Source organism: Triturus cristatus, chromosome 2_1 (genome assembly GCF_964204655.1).
Source record: "Triturus cristatus chromosome 2_1, aTriCri1.1, whole genome shotgun sequence".
NCBI classification, from domain to species: domain Eukaryota; kingdom Metazoa; phylum Chordata; class Amphibia; order Caudata; family Salamandridae; genus Triturus; species Triturus cristatus.
In genome coordinates this window covers 712,943,979-712,960,984 of record NC_140581.1, presented here as the reverse complement: position 1 = coordinate 712,960,984, position 17,006 = coordinate 712,943,979, and positions in this window count along the sequence as shown.

Genomic DNA, 17,006 nt, shown 5'->3' with positions numbered 1-17,006 from the left:
GGGAGGCCGCATGTACATCAAAGCTCCAAGGTTCCCACCTGTGGAGACGCACTCTGACATCCACTGCAGCAGCCTTCATGAGGTAAAAGCTGGATCGGCTAGCGGATCCAGTTTACAGCATGCCTGTCGATTCACGCCTGACGCGTTTCGTGCTCATTGCACTCTTCAGAGGCGTGACAGTCATTTTGGCATAGAGGCCACACCTCCCACTTTGAAATATGAGCCCTCCAAAGGGCGACTCGAATGAGTCTGCATTGGTTTGTGGGTCCAGTGGTGTGTGCCTCAGTTATGTGCCGCTGTCTGAGATATTTCAAGCCCACCAATGGGCCTCCACTTGCACATCCGGCTTGTCAATCCCCCATGGATGCCTCCACATTAAGACTCCGTGATACAGAGCTCCATGGCCCCAAATTTTTGGGTGGTGCTTCTCCCGCGTCTGGGAGGCCACGTGTACATCAGAGCTCCAAGGTTCCCACCTGAGGAGACGCACTCTGACATCCACTGCAGAAGCCTTCATGAGGTAAAAGCCGTATCGGCGAGCGGATCCAGTTTACAGCAGACCTGTCGATTCACGCCTGAAGCATTTCGTACTCATTGCACTCTTCAGAGGCGCAACAGTCATTTTGGCATAGAGGCCACACCTCCCACTTTGAAATATGAGCCCTCCAATGGGCGACTCGAATTAGTCTGCGTTGGTTTGTGGGTCCAGTGGTGTGTGCCTCAGTTATGTGCCGCTGTCTGAGACATTTCAAGCCCACCAATGGGCCTCCACTTGCACATCCGGCTTGTCAATCCTCCATGGATGCCTCCACATTGAGACTCCGTGATACTGGACTCCGTGGCCCCTAATTTTCGGGTGTTGCATCTCCCGTGGCTGGGAGGCCGTGTGTACTTCAAAGCTTCAAGGTTCCCACCTGAGGAGACGCACTCTGACATCCACTGCAGCAGCCTTCATGAGGTAAAAGCTGGATCGGCGAGCGGATCCAGTTTACAGCATGACTGTCGATTCACGCCTGATGCGTTTCGTGCTCATTGCACTCTTCAGAGGCGCGACAGTCATTTTGGCATAGAGGCCACACCTCCCACTTTGAAATATGAGCCCTCCAATGGGCGATTCGAATGAGTCTGCGCTGGTTTGTGGGTCCAGTGGTCTGTGCCTCAGTAATGTGCCACTGTCTGAGACATTTCAAGCCCACCAATGGGCCTCCACTTGCACATCCGCCTTGTCAATCCTCCTTGCATGCCTCCACATTGAGACTCCGTGATACAGAGCTCCGTGGCCCCAAATTTTCGGGTGGTGCATCTCCCGCGGCTGGGAGGCCGCATGTACATCAAAGCTCCAAGGTTCCCACCTGTGGAGACGCACTCTGACATCCACTGCAGCAGCCTTCATGAGGTAAAAGCTGGATCGGCTAGCGGATCCAGTTTACAGCATGCCTGTCGATTCACGCCTGACGCGTTTCGTGCTCATTGCACTCTTCAGAGGCGTGACAGTCATTTTGGCATAGAGGCCACACCTCCCACTTTGAAATATGAGCCCTCCAAAGGGCGACTCGAATGAGTCTGCATTGGTTTGTGGGTCCAGTGGCGTGTGCCTCAGTTATGTGCCGCTGTCTGAGACATTTCAAGCCCACCAATGGGCCTCCACTTGCACATCCGGCTTGTCAATCCTCCATGGATGCCTCCACATTGAGACTCCGTGATACAGAGCTCCGTGGCCCCAAATTTTCGGGTGGTGCATCTCCCGCGGCTGGGAGGCCGCATGTACATCAAAGCTCCAAGGTTCCCACCTGTGGAGACGCACTCTGACATCCACTGCAGCAGCCTTCATGAGGTAAAAGCTGGATCAGCTAGCGGATCCAGTTTACAGCATGCCTGTCGATTCACGCCTGACGCGTTTCGTGCTCATTGCACTCTTCAGAGGCGTGACAGTCATTTTGGCATAGAGGCCACACCTCCCACTTTGAAATATGAGCCCTCCAATGGGCGACTCGAATGAGTCTGCGTTGGCTTGTGGGTCCAGTGGTGTGTGGCTCAGTTATGTGCCGCTGTCTGAGACATTTCAAGCCCACCAATGGGCCTCCACTTGCACATCCGGCTTGTCAATCCTCCATGGATGCCTCCACATTGAGACTCCATGATACAGAGCTCCGTGGCCCCAAATTTTCGGGTGGTGCATCTCCCGCGCTGGGAGGCCGGGTGTACATCAAAGCTCCAAGGTTCCCACCTGTGGAGACGCACTATGACATCCACTGCAGCAGCCTTCATGAGGTAAAAGCCAGATCGGCGAGCTGATCCAGTTTACAGCATGCCTGCCGATTCACGCCTGACGCGTTTCGTGCTCATTGCACTCTTCAGAGGCGCGACAGTCATTTTGGCATAGAGGCCACACCTCCCACTTTGAAATATGAGCCCTCCAATGGGCGACTCAAATTAGTCTGTGTTGGTTTGTGGGTCCAGTAGTGTGTGCCTCAGTTATGTGCCGCTGTCTGAGACATTTCAAGCCCACCAATGGGCCTCCACTTGCACATCCGGCTTGTCAATCCTCCATGGATGCCTCCACATTGAGACTCTGTGATACAAAGCTCCGTGGCCCCAAATTTTTGGATGGCGCATCTCCCGCGGCTGGGAGGCTGCGTGTACATCAAAGCTCCAAGGTTCCCACCTGTGGAGACGCACTATGACATCCACTGCAGCAGCCTTCATGACCTAAAAGCCGGATCGGTGAGTGGAACCAGTTTACAGCATGCCTGCCGATTCACGGCTGACGTGTTTCGAGCTCATTGCACTCTTCAGAGGCACGACCGTCATTTTGGCATAGAGGCCACACCTCCCACTTTGAAATATGAGCCCTCCAATGGGCGACTCGAATGAGTCTGCATTGGTTTGTGGGTCCAGTGGTGTGTGCCTCAGTTATGTGCCGCTGTCTGAGACATTTCAAGCCCACCAATGGGCCTCCACTTGCACATCCGGCTTGTCAATCCTCCATGGATGCCTCCACATTGAGACTCCGTGATACAGAGCTCCATGTCCCCAAATTTTAGGGTGGTGCATCTCCCGCGGCTGGAATTCCACGTGTTCATCAAAGCTCCAAGGTTCCCACCTGAGGAGACACACTCTGACATCCACTGCAGCAGCCTTCATGAGGTAAAAGCCGGATCGGCGAGCGGATCCAGTTTACAGCATGCCTGTCGATTCACGCCTGACGCGTTTCACACTAATTGCACTCTTCAGAGGCACGACAGTCATTTTGGCATAGAGGCCACACCACCCACTTTGAAATATGAGCCCTCCAATGGGCGACTCGAATGAGTCTGCGTTGGTTTGTGGGTCCAGTGGTGTGTGCCTCAGTTATGTGCCACTGTCTGAGACATTTCAAGCCCACCAATGGGCCTCCACTTGCACATCCGGCTTGTCAATCCTCCATGGATGCCTCCACATTGAGACTCCGTGATACAGAGCTCCGTGGCCCCAAATTTTCGGGTGGTGCATCACCCGCGGCTGGGAGGCCACATGTACATCAAAGCTCCAAGGTTCCCACCTGAGGAGACGCACTCTGACATCCACTGCAGCAGCCTTCATGAGGTAAAAGCCGGATCGGCGAGCGGATCCAGTTTACAGCATGCCTGTCGATTCACACCTGATGCGTTTCGTGCTCATTGCACTCTTCAGAGGCCCGACAGTCATTTTGGCATAGAGGCCACACCTCCCACTTTGAAATATGAGCCCTCCAATGGGCGATTCGAATGAGTCTGCGTTGGTTTGTGGGTCCAGTGGTGTGTGCATCAGTTATGTGCCACTGTCTGAGACATTTCAAGCCCACCAATGGGCCTCCACTTGCACATCCGGCTTGTCAATCCTCCATGGATGCCTCCACATTGAGACTCCATGATACAGAGCTCCGTGGCCCCAAATTTTAGGGTGGTGCATCTCCCGCGCTGGGAGGCCGGGTGTACATCAAAGCTCCAAGGTTCCCACCTGTGGAGACGCACTATGACATCCACTGCAGCAGCCTTCATGAGGTAAAAGCCAGATCGGCGAGCTGATCCAGTTTACAGCATGCCTGTCAATTCACGCCTGACGCGTTTCATACTAATTGCACTCTTCAGAGGCGCGACAGTCATTTTGGCATAGAGGCCACACCTCCCACTTTGAAATATGAGCCCTCCAATGGGCGACTCGAATTAGTCTGTGTTGGTTTGTGGGTCCAGTGGTGTGTGCCTCAGTTATGTGCCGCTGTCTGAGACATTTCAAGCCCACCAATGGGCCTCCACTTGCACATCCGGCTTGTCAATCGTCCATGGATGCCTCCACATTAAGACTCCGTGATACAGAGCTCCATGGCCCCAAATGTTTGGATGGCTCATCTCCCGCGGCTGGGAGGCCACGTGTACATCAAAGCTCCAAGGTTCACACCTGTGGAGACGCACTCTGACATCCACTGCAGCAGCCTTCATGAGGTAAAAGCCGGATCGGCGAGCGGATCCAGTTTACAGCATACCTGTCGATTCACGCCTGACGTGTTTCGTGCTCATTGCACTCTTCAGAGGCGCGACAGTCATTTTGGCATAGAGGCCACACCTCCCACTTTGAAATATGAGCCCTCCAATGGGCGATTCGAATGAGTCTGCGTTGGTTTGTGGGTCCAGTGGTGTGTGGCTCAGTTATGTGCCGCTGTCTGAGACATTTCAATCCCACCAATAGGCCTCCACTTGCACATCCGGCTTGTCAATCCTCCATGGATGCCTCCACATTGAGACTCCATGATACAGAGCTCCGTGGCCCCAAATTTTTGGGTGGTGCATCTCCCGCGCTGGGAGGCCGGGTGTACATCAAAGCTCCAAGGTTCCCACCTGTGGAGACGCACTATGACATCCACTGCAGCAGCCTTCATGAGGTAAAAGCCAGATCGGCGAGCTGATCCAGTTTACAGCATGCCTGTCAATTCACGCCTGACGCGTTTCATACTAATTGCACTCTTCAGAGGCACGACAGTCATTTTGGCATAGAGGCCACACCTCCCACTTTGAAATATGAGCCCTCCAATGGGCGACTCGAATGAGTCTGCGTTGGTTTGTGGGTCCAGTGGTGTGTGCCTCAGTTATGTGCCGCTGTCTGAGACATTTCAAGCCCACCAATGGGACTCCACTTGCACATCCGGCTTGTCAATCCTCCATGGATGCCTCAACATTGAGACTCCGTGATACAGAGCTCCATGTCCCCAAATTTTAGGGTGGTGTATCTCCCGCAGCTGGGAGGCCGCGTGTACATCAAAGCTCCAAGGTTCCCACCTGTGGAGACACACTCTGACATCCACTGCAGCACCCTTCATGAGGTAAAAGCCGGATCGGCAAGCGGATCCAGTTTACAGCATGCCCTGTCAATTTAAGCCTGACGTGTTTCGTGCTCATTTCACTCTTCAGAGGCGCGACAGTCATTTTGGCATAGAGGCCACACCTCCCACTTTGAAATATGAGCCCTCCAATGGGCGACTCGAATGAGTCTGCGTTAGTTTGTGGGTCCAGTGCTGTGTGCCTCAGTTATGTGCGTTGTCTGAGATATTTCAAGCCCACCAATGGGCCTCCACTTGCACATCCGGCTTGTCAATCCCCCATGGATGCCTCCACATTAAGACTCCGTGATACAGAGCTCCATGGCCCCAAATGTTTGGGTGGTGCATCTCCTCCAGCTGGGAGGCCACGTGTACATCAAAGCTCCAAGGTTCCCACCTGAAGAGACGCACTCTGACATCCACTGCAGCAGCATTCATTAGGTAAAAGCCGGATCGGCGAGCGGATCCAGTTTACAGCAGACCTGTCGATTCACGCCTGATGCGTTTCGTACTCATTGCACTCTTCAGAGGCGCGACAGTCATTTTGGCATAGAGGCCACACCTCCCACTTTGAAATATGAGCCCTCCAATGGGCGACTCGAATGAGTCTGCGTTAGTTTGTGGGTCCAGTGGTGTGTGCCTCAGTTATGTGCGTTGTCTGAGATATTTCAAGCCCACCAATGGGCCTCCACTTGCACATCCGGCTTGTCAATCCTCCATGGATGCCTCCACATTGAGACTATGTGATACAGAGCTCCGTGGCCCCAAATTTTCGGGTGGTGCATCACCCGCGGCTGGGAGGCCACATGTACATCAAAGATCCAAGGTTCCCACCTGAGGAGACGCACTCTGACATCCACTGCAGCAGCCTCCATGAGGTAAAAACCGGATCGGCGAGTGGATCCAGTTTACAGCATACCTGTCGATTTACGCCTGACGCATTTCGTGCTCATTGCACTCTTCAGAGGCACAACAGTCATTTTGGCATAGTGGGTACACCTCCCACTTTGAAATATGAGCCCTCCAATGGGCGGCTCGAATGAGTCTGCGTAGGTTTGTGGGCCAGTGGTGTGTGCCTCAGTTATGTGCAGCTGTCTAAGACATTTCAAGCCCACCAATGGGCCTCCACTTGCACATCCGGTTTGTCAATCCTCCATGGATGCCTCCACATTGAGACTGTCTGATACAGAGTTCCGTGGCCCCAAATTTTCGGGTGGTGCATCTCGCGCGGCTGGGAGGCCGCGTGTACATCAAAGCTCCAAGGTTCCCACCTGTGGAGAAGCACTCTGACATCCACTGCAGCAGCCTTCATGAGGTAAAAGCCGGATCGGTGAGCGGATCCAGTTTACAGCATGCCTGCCGATTCACGCCTGACGCGTGTCGTGCTCATTGCACTCTTTAGAGGCGCGACAGTCATTTTGGCAGAGAGGCCACACCTCCCACTTTGAAATATGAGCCCTCCAATGGGCGACTCGAATTAGTCTGTGTTGGTTTGTGGGTCCAGTGGTGTGTGCCTCAGTTATGTGCCGCTGTCTGAGACATTTCAAGCCCACCAATTGGGCCTCCACTTGCACATCCGGCTTGTCAATCCTCCATGGATGCCTCCACATTGAGACTCTGTGATACAGAGCTCCATGGCCCCAAATGTTTGGATGGCTCATCTCCCGCGGCTGGGAGGCCGCGTGTACATCAAAGCTCCAAGGTTCACACCTGTGGAGACGCACTCTGACATCCACTGCAGCAGCCTTCATGAGGTAAAAGCCGGATCGGCGAGCGGATCCAGTTTACAGCATACCTGTCGATTCACGCCTGACGTGTTTCGTGCTCATTGCACTCTTCAGAGGCGCGACAGTCATTTTGGCATAGAGGCCACACCTCCCACTTTGAAATATGAGCCCTCCAATGGGCAATTCGAATGAGTCTGCGTTGGTTTGTGGGTCCAGTGGTGTGTGGCTCAGTTATGTGCCGCTGTCTGAGACATTTCAAGCCTTCCAATGGGCCTCCACTTGCACATCCGGCTTGTCAATCCTCCATGGATGCCTCCACATTGAGACTCCATGATACAGAGCTCCGTGGCCCCAAATTTTCGGGTGGTGCATCTCCTGCGCTGGGAGGCCGGGTGTACATCAAAGCTCCAAGGTTCCCACCTGTGGAGACGCACTATGACATCCACTGCAGCAGCCTTCAGAGGTAAAAGCCAGATCGGCGAGCTGATCCAGTTTACAGCATGCCTGTCAATTCACGCCTGACGCGTTTCATACTAATTGCACTCTTCAGAGGCACGACAGTCATTTTGGCATAAAGGCCACACCTCCCACTTTGAAATATGAGCCCTCCAATGGGCGAATCGAATGAGTCTGCGCTGGTTTGTGGGTCCAGTGCTGTGTACCTCAGTTATGTGCCACTGTCTGAGACATTTCAAGCCCACCAATGGGCCTCCACTTGCACATCCGCCTTGTAAATCCTCCATGGATGCCTCCACATTGAGACTCCGTGATACAGAGCTCCGTGGCCCCAAATTTTCGGGTGGTGCATCTCCCGCGGCTGGGAGGCCGCATGTACATCAAAGCTCCAAGGTTCCCACCTGTGGAGACGCACTCTGACATCCACTGCAGCAGCCTTCATGAGGTAAAAGCTGGATCGGCTAGCGGATCCAGTTTACAGCATGCCTGTCGATTCACGCCTGACGCGTTTCGTGCTCATTGCACTCTTCAGAGGCGTGACAGTCATTTTGGCATAGAGGCCACACCTCCCACTTTGAAATATGAGCCCTCCAAAGGGCGACTCGAATGAGTCTGCATTGGTTTGTGGGTCCAGTGGTGTGTGCCTCAATTATGTGCCGCTATCTGAGATATTTCAAGCCCACCAATGGGCCTCCACTTGCACATCCGGCTTGTCAATCCCCCATGGATGCCTCCACATTAAGACTCCGTGATACAGAGCTCCATGGCCCCAAATTTTTGGGTGGTGCTTCTCCCGCGTCTGGGAGGCCACGTGTACATCAGAGCTCCAAGGTTCCCACCTGAGGAGACGCACTCTGACATCCACTGCAGAAGCCTTCATGAGGTAAAAGCCGTATCGGCGAGCGGATCCAGTTTACAGCAGACCTGTCGATTCACGCCTGAAGCATTTCGTACTCATTGCACTCTTCAGAGGCGCAACAGTCATTTTGGCATAGAGGCCACACCTCCCACTTTGAAATATGAGCCCTCCAATGGGCGACTCAATTTAGTCTGCGTTGGTTTGTGGGTCCGGTGGTGTGTGCCTCAGTTATGTGCCGCTGTCTGAGACATTTCAATCCCACCAATGGGCCTCCACTTGCACATCCGGCTTGTCAATCCTCCATGGATGCCTCCACATTGAGACTCCGTGATACTGGACTCCGTGGCCCCTAATTTTCGGGTGTTGCATCTCCCGTGGCTGGGAGGCCGCGTGTACTTCAAAGCTTCAAGGTTCCCACCTGAGGAGACGCACTCTGACATCCACTGCAGCAGCCTTCATGAGGTAAAAGCTGGATCGGCGAGCGGATCCAGTTTACAGCATGACTGTCGATTCACGCCTGATGCGTTTCGTGCTCATTGCACTCTTCAGAGGCGCGACAGTCATTTTGGCATAGAGGCCACACCTCCCACTTTGAAATATGAGCCCTCCAATGGGCGATTCGAATGAGTCTGCGCTGGTTTGTGGGTCCAGTGGTGTGTGCCTCAGTAATGTGCCACTGTCTGAGACATTTCAAGCCCACCAATGGGCCTCCACTTGCATATCCGCCTTGTCAATCCTCCTTGCATGCCTCCACATTGAGACTCCGTGATACAGAGCTCCGTGGCCCCAAATTTTCGGGTGGTGCATCTCCCGCGGCTGGGAGGCCGCATGTACATCAAAGCTCCAAGGTTCCCACCTGTGGAGACGCACTCTGACATCCACTGCAGCAGCCTTCATGAGGTAAAAGCTGGATCGGCTAGCGGATCCAGTTTACAGCATGCCTGTCGATTCACGCCTGACGCGTTTCGTGCTCATTGCACTCTTCAGAGGCGTGACAGTCATTTTGGCATAGAGGCCACACCTCCCACTTTGAAATATGAGCCCTCCAAAGGGCGACTCGAATGAGTCTGCATTGGTTTGTGGGTCCAGTGGCGTGTGCCTCAGTTATGTGCCGCTGTCTGAGACATTTCAAGCCCACCAATGGGCCTCCACTTGCACATCCGGCTTGTCAATCCTCCATGGATGCCTCCACATTGAGACTCCGTGATACAGAGCTCCGTGGCTCCAAATTTTCGGGTGGTGCATCTCCCGCGGCTGGGAGGCTGCATGTACATCAAAGCTCCAAGGTTCCCACTTGTGGAGACGCACTCTGACATCAACTGCAGCAGCCTTCATGAGGTAAAAGCCGGATCGGCGAGCGGAACCAGTTTACAGCATGCCTGCCGACTCACGCCTGACGTGTTTTGTGCTCATTGCACTCTTCAGAGGCGCGACAGTCATTGTGGCATAGAGTCCACACCTCCCACTTTGAAATATGAGCCCTCCAATGGGCGACTCGAATGAGTCTGCGTTGGCTTGTGGGTCCAGTGGTGTGTGGCTCAGTTATGTGCCGCTGTCTGAGACATTTCAAGCCCACCAATGGGCCTCCACTTGCACATCCGGCTTGTCAATCCTCCATGGATGCCTCCAAATTGAGACTCCATGATACAGAGCTCCGTGGCCCCAAATTTTCGGGTGGTGCATCTCCCGCGCTGGGAGGCCGGGTGTACATCAAAGCTCCAAGGTTCCCACCTGTGGAGACGCACTATGACATCCACTGCAGCAGCCTTCATGAGGTAAAAGCCAGATCGGCGAGCTGATCCAGTTTACAGCATGCCTGCCGATTCACGCCTGACGCGTTTCGTGCTCATTGCACTCTTCAGAGGCGCGACAGTCATTTTGGCATAGAGGCCACACCTCCCACTTTGAAATATGAGCCCTCCAATGGGCGACTCAAATTAGTCTGTGTTGGTTTGTGGGTCCAGTAGTGTGTGCCTCAGTTATGTGCCGCTGTCTGAGACATTTCAAGCCCACCAATGGGCCTCCACTTGCACATCCGGCTTGTCAATCCTCCATGGATGCCTCCACATTGAGACTCTGTGATAGAGAGCTCCGTGGCCCCAAATTTTTGGATGGCGCATCTCCCGCGGCTGGGAGGCTGCGTGTACATCAAAGCTCCAAGGTTCCCACCTGTGGAGACGCACTATGACATCCACTGCAGCAGCCTTCATGACCTAAAAGCCGGATCGGTGAGTGGAACCAGTTTACAGCATGCCTGCCGATTCACGGCTGACGTGTTTCGAGCTCATTGCACTCTTCAGAGGCACGACCGTCATTTTGGCATAGAGGCCACACCTCCCACTTTGAAATATGAGCCCTCCAATGGGCGACTCGAATGAGTCTGCATTGGTTTGTGGGTCCAGTGGTGTGTGCCTCAGTTATGTGCCGCTGTCTGAGACATTTCAAGCCCACCAATGGGCCTCCACTTGCACATCCGGCTTGTCAATCCTCCATGGATGCCTCCACATTGAGACTCCGTGATACAGAGCTCCATGTCCCCAAATTTTAGGGTGGTGCATCTCCCGCGGCTGGAATTCCACGTGTACATCAAAGCTCCAAGGTTCCCACCTGAGGAGACACACTCTGACATCCACTGCAGCAGCCTTCATGAGGTAAAAGCCGGATCGGCGAGCGGATCCAGTTTACAGCATGCCTGTCGATTCACGCCTGACGCGTTTCACACTAATTGCACTCTTCAGAGGCACGACAGTCATTTTGGCATAGAGGCCACACCACCCACTTTGAAATATGAGCCCTCCAATGGGCGACTCGAATGAGTCTGCGTTGGTTTGTGGGTCCAGTAGTGTGTGCCTCAGTTATGTGCCACTGTCTGAGACATTTCAAGCCCACCAATGGGCCTCCACTTGCACATCCGGCTTGTCAATCCTCCATGGATGCCTCCACATTGAGACTCCGTGATACAGAGCTCCGTGGCCCCAAATTTTCGGGTGGTGCATCACCCGCGGCTGGGAGGCCACATGTACATCAAAGCTCCAAGGTTCCCACCTGAGGAGACGCACTCTGACATCCACTGCAGCAGCCTTCATGAGGTAAAAGCCGGATCGGCGAGCGGATCCAGTTTACAGCATGCCTGTCGATTCACACCTGATGCGTTTCGTGCTCATTGCACTCTTCAGAGGCCCGACAGTCATTTTGGCATAGAGGCCACACCTCCCACTTTGAAATATGAGCCCTCCAATGGGCGATTCGAATGAGTCTGCGTTGGTTTGTGGGTCCAGTGGTGTGTGCCTCAGTTATGTGCCACTGTCTGAGACATTTCAAGCCCACCAATTGGCCTCCACTTGCACATCCGGCTTGTCAATCCTCCATGGATGCCTCCACATTGAGACTCCATGATACAGAGCTCCGTGGCCCCAAATTTTAGGGTGGTGCATCTCCCGCGCTGGGAGGCCGGGTGTACATCAAAGCTCCAAGGTTCCCACCTGTGGAGACGCACTATGACATCCACTGCAGCAGCCTTCATGAGGTAAAAGCCAGATCGGCGAGCTGATCCAGTTTACAGCATGCCTGTCAATTCACGCCTGACGCGTTTCATACTAATTGCACTCTTCAGAGGCGCGACAGTCATTTTGGCATAGAGGCCACACCTCCCACTTTGAAATATGAGCCCTCCAATGGGCGACTCAAATTAGTCTGTGTTGGTTTGTGGGTCCAGTGGTGTGTGCCTCAGTTATGTGCCGCTGTCTGAGACATTTCAAGCCCACCAATGGGCCTCCACTTGCACATCCGGCTTGTCAATCCTCCATGGATGCCTCCACATTAAGACTCCGTGATACAGAGCTCCATGGCCCCAAATGTTTGGATGGCTCATCTCCCGCGGCTGGGAGGCCACGTGTACATCAAAGCTCCAAGGTTCACACCTGTGGAGACGCACTCTGACATCCACTGCAGCAGCCTTCATGAGGTAAAAGCCGGATCGGCGAGCGGATCCAGTTTACAGCATACCTGTCGATTCACGCCTGACGTGTTTCGTGCTCATTGCACTCTTCAGAGGCGCGACAGTCATTTTGGCATAGAGGCCACACCTCCCACTTTGAAACATGAGCCCTCCAATGGGCGATTCGAATGAGTCTGCGTTGGTTTGTGGGTCCAGTGGTGTGTGGCTCAGTTATGTGCCGCTGTCTGAGACATTTCAATCCCACCAATAGGCCTCCACTTGCACATCCGGCTTGTCAATCCTCCATGGATGCCTCCACATTGAGACTCCATGATACAGAGCTCCGTGGCCCCAAATTTTCGGGTGGTGCATCTCCCGCGCTGGGAGGCCGGGTGTACATCAAAGCTCCAAGGTTCCCACCTGTGGAGACGCACTATGACATCCACTGCAGCAGCCTTCATGAGGTAAAAGCCAGATCGGCGAGCTGATCCAGTTTACAGCATGCCTGTCAATTCATGCCTGACGCGTTTCATACTAATTGCACTCTTCAGAGGCACGACAGTCATTTTGGCATAGAGGCCACACCTCCCACTTTGAAATATGAGCCCTCCAATGGGCGACTCGAATGAGTCTGCGTTGGTTTGTGGGTCCAGTGGTGTGTGCCTCAGTTATGTGCCGCTGTCTGAGACATTTCAAGCCCACCAATGGGACTCCACTTGCACATCCGGCTTGTCAATCCTCCATGGATGCCTCCACATTGAGACTCCGTGATACAGAGCTCCATGTCCCCAAATTTTAGGGTGGTGTATCTCCCGCGGCTGGGAGGCCGCGTGTACATCAAAGCTCCAAGGTTCCCACCTGTGGAGACACACTCTGACATCCACTGCAGCACCCTTCATGAGGTAAAAGCCGGATCGGCAAGCGGATCCAGTTTACAGCATGCCCTGTCAATTTAAGCCTGACGTGTTTCGTGCTCATTTCACTCTTCAGAGGCGCGACAGTCATTTTGGCATAGAGGCCACACCCCCCACTTTGAAATATGAGCCCTCCAATGGGCGACTCGAATGAGTCTGCGTTAGTTTGTGGGTCCAGTGGTGTGTGACTCAGTTATGTGCGTTGTCTGAGATATTTCAAGCCCACCAATGGGCCTCCACTTGCACATCCGGCTTGTCAATCCCCCATGGATGCCTCCACATTAAGACTCCGTGATACAGAGCTCCATGGCCCCAAATGTTTGGGTGGTGCATCTCCTGCAGCTGGGAGGCCACGTGTACATCAAAGCTCCAAGGTTCCCACCTGAAGAGACGCACTCTGACATCCACTGCAGCAGCCTTCATTAGGTAAAAGCCAGATCGGCGAGCGGATCCAGTGTACAGCAGACCTGTCGATTCACGCCTGACGCGTTTCGTACTCATTGCACTCTTCAGAGGCGCAACAGTCATTTTGGCATAGAGGCAACACCTCCCACTTTGAAATATGAGCCCTCCAATGGGCGATTCGAATGAGTCTGCGCTGGTTTGTGGGTCCAGTGCTGTGTGCCTCAGTTATGTGCGTTGTCTGAGATATTTCAAGCCCACCAATGGGCCTCCACTTGCACATCCGGCTTGTCAATCCCCCATGGATGCCTCCACATTAAGACTCCGTGATACAGAGCTCCATGGCCCCAAATGTTTGGGTGGTGCATCTCCTCCAGCTGGGAGGCCACGTGTACATCAAAGCTCCAAGGTTCCCACCTGAAGAGACGCACTCTGACATCCACTGCAGCAGCATTCATTAGGTAAAAGCCGGATCGGCGAGCGGATCCAGTTTACAGCAGACCTGTCGATTCACGCCTGACGCGTTTCGTACTCATTGCACTCTTCAGAGGCGCGACAGTCATTTTGGCATAGAGGCCACACCTCCCACTTTGAAATATGAGCCCTCCAATGGGCGACTCGAATGAGTCTGCGTTAGTTTGTGGGTCCAGTGGTGTGTGCCTCAGTTATGTGCGTTGTCTGAGATATTTCAAGCCCACCAATGGGCCTCCACCTGCACATCCGGCTTGTCAATCCCCCATGGATGCCTCCACATTAAGACTCCGTGATACAGAGCTCCATGGTCCCAAATGTTTGGGTGGTGCATCTCCTCCAGCTGGGAGGCCACGTGTACATCAGAGCTCCAAGGTTCCCACCTGAAGAGACGCACTCTGACATCCACTGCAGCAGCCTTCATTAGGTAAAAGCCGGATCGGCGAGCGGATCCAGTTTACAGCAGACCTGTCGATTCACGCCTGATGCGTTTCGTACTCATTGCACTCTTCAGAGGCGCAACAGTCATTTTGGCATAGAGGCCACACCTCCCACTTTGAAATATGAGACCTCCAATGGGCGACTCAAATGAGTCTGCGTTTGTTTGTGGGTCCAGTGGTGTGTGCCTCAGTTATGTGCCGCTGTCTGAGATATTTCAAGCCCACCAATGGGCCTCCACTTGCACATCCGGCTTGTCAATCCTCCATGGATGCCTCCACATTGAGACTCTGTGATACAGAGCTCCGTGGCCCCAAATTTTCGGGTGGTGCATCACCCGCGGCTGGGAGGCCACATGTACATCAAAGATCCAAGGTTCCCACCTGAGGAGACGCACTCTGACATCCACTGCAGCAGCCTCCATGAGGTAAAAACCGGATCGGCGAGTGGATCCAGTTTACAGCATACCTGTCGATTTACGCCTGACGCATTTCGTGCTCATTGCACTCTTCAGAGGCACAACAGTCATTTTGGCATAGTGGCTACACCTCCCACTTTGAAATATGAGCCCTCCAATGGGCGGCTCGAATGAGTCTGCCTAGGTTTGTGGGCCAGTGGTGTGTGCCTCAGTTATGTGCAGCTGTCTAAGACATTTCAAGCCCACCAATGGGCCTCCACTTGCACATCCGGTTTGTCAATCCTCCATGGATGCCTCCACATTGAGACTGTCTGATACAGAGCTCCGTGGCCCCAAATTTTCGGGTGGTGCATCTCGCGCGGCTGGGAGGCCGCGTGTACATCAAAGCTCCAAGGTTCCCACCTGTGGAGAAGCACTCTGACATCCACTGCAGCAGCCTTCATGAGGTAAAAGCCGGATCGGTGAGCGGATCCAGTTTACAGCATGCCTGCCGATTCACGCCTGACGCGTGTCGTGCTCATTGCACTCTTCAGAGGCGCGACAGTCATTTTGGCAGAGAGGCCACACCTCCCACTTTGAAATATGAGCCCTCCAATGGGCGACTCGAATTAGTCTGTGTTGGTTTGTGGGTCCAGTGGTGTGTGCCTCAGTTATGTGCCGCTGTCTGAGACATTTCAAGCCCACCAATTGGGCCTCCACTTGCACATCCGGCTTGTCAATCCTCCATGGATGCCTCCACATTGAGACTCTGTGATACAGAGCTCCATGGCCCCAAATGTTTGGATGGCTCATCTCCCGCGGCTGGGAGGCCGCGTGTACATCAAAGCTCCAAGGTTCACACCTGTGGAGACGCACTCTGACATCCACTGCAGCAGCCTTCATGAGGTAAAAGCCGGATCGGCGAGCGGATCCAGTTTACAGCATACCTGTCGATTCACGCCTGACGTGTTTCGTGCTCATTGCACTCTTCAGAGGCGCGACAGTCATTTTGGCATAGAGGCCACACCTCCCACTTTGAAATATGAGCCCTCCAATGGGCAATTCGAATGAGTCTGCGTTGGTTTGTGGGTCCAGTGGTGTGTGGCTCAGTTATGTGCCGCTGTCTGAGACATTTCAAGCCTTCCAATGGGCCTCCACTTGCACATCCGGCTTGTCAATCCTCCATGGATGCCTCCACATTGAGACTCCATGATACAGAGCTCCGTGGCCCCAAATTTTCGGGTGGTGCATCTCCTGCGCTGGGAGGCCGGGTGTACATCAAAGCTCCAAGGTTCCCACCTGTGGAGACGCACTATGACATCCACTGCAGCAGCCTTCAGAGGTAAAAGCCAGATCGGCGAGCTGATCCAGTTTACAGCATGCCTGTCAATTCACGCCTGACGCGTTTCATACTAATTGCACTCTTCAGAGGCACGACAGTCATTTTGGCATAAAGGCCACACCTCCCACTTTGAAATATGAGCCCTCCAATGGGCGAATCGAATGAGTCTGCGCTGGTTTGTGGGTCCAGTGCTGTGTACCTCAGTTATGTGCCACTGTCTGAGACATTTCAAGCCCACCAATGGGCCTCCACTTGCACATCCGCCTTGTAAATCCTCCATGGATGCCTCCACATTGAGACTCCGTGATACAGAGCTCCGTGGCCCCAAATTTTCGGGTGGTGCATCTCCCGCGGCTGGGAGGCCGCATGTACATCAAAGCTCCAAGGTTCCCACCTGTGGAGACGCACTCTGACATCCACTGCAGCAGCCTTCATGAGGTAAAAGCTGGATCGGCTAGCGGATCCAGTTTACAGCATGCCTGTCGATTCACGCCTGACGTGTTTCGTGCTCATTGTACTCTTCAGAGGCATGACAGTCATTTTGGCATAAAGGCCACACCTCCCACTTTGAAATATGACCCCACCAATGGGCGACTCGAATGAGTCTGCGTTGGTTTGTGGGTCCAGTGGTGTGTGCCTCAGTTATGTGCCGCTGTCTGAGACATTTCAAGCCCACCAATGGGACTCCACTTGCACATCCGGCTTGTCAATCCTCCATGGATGCCTCCACA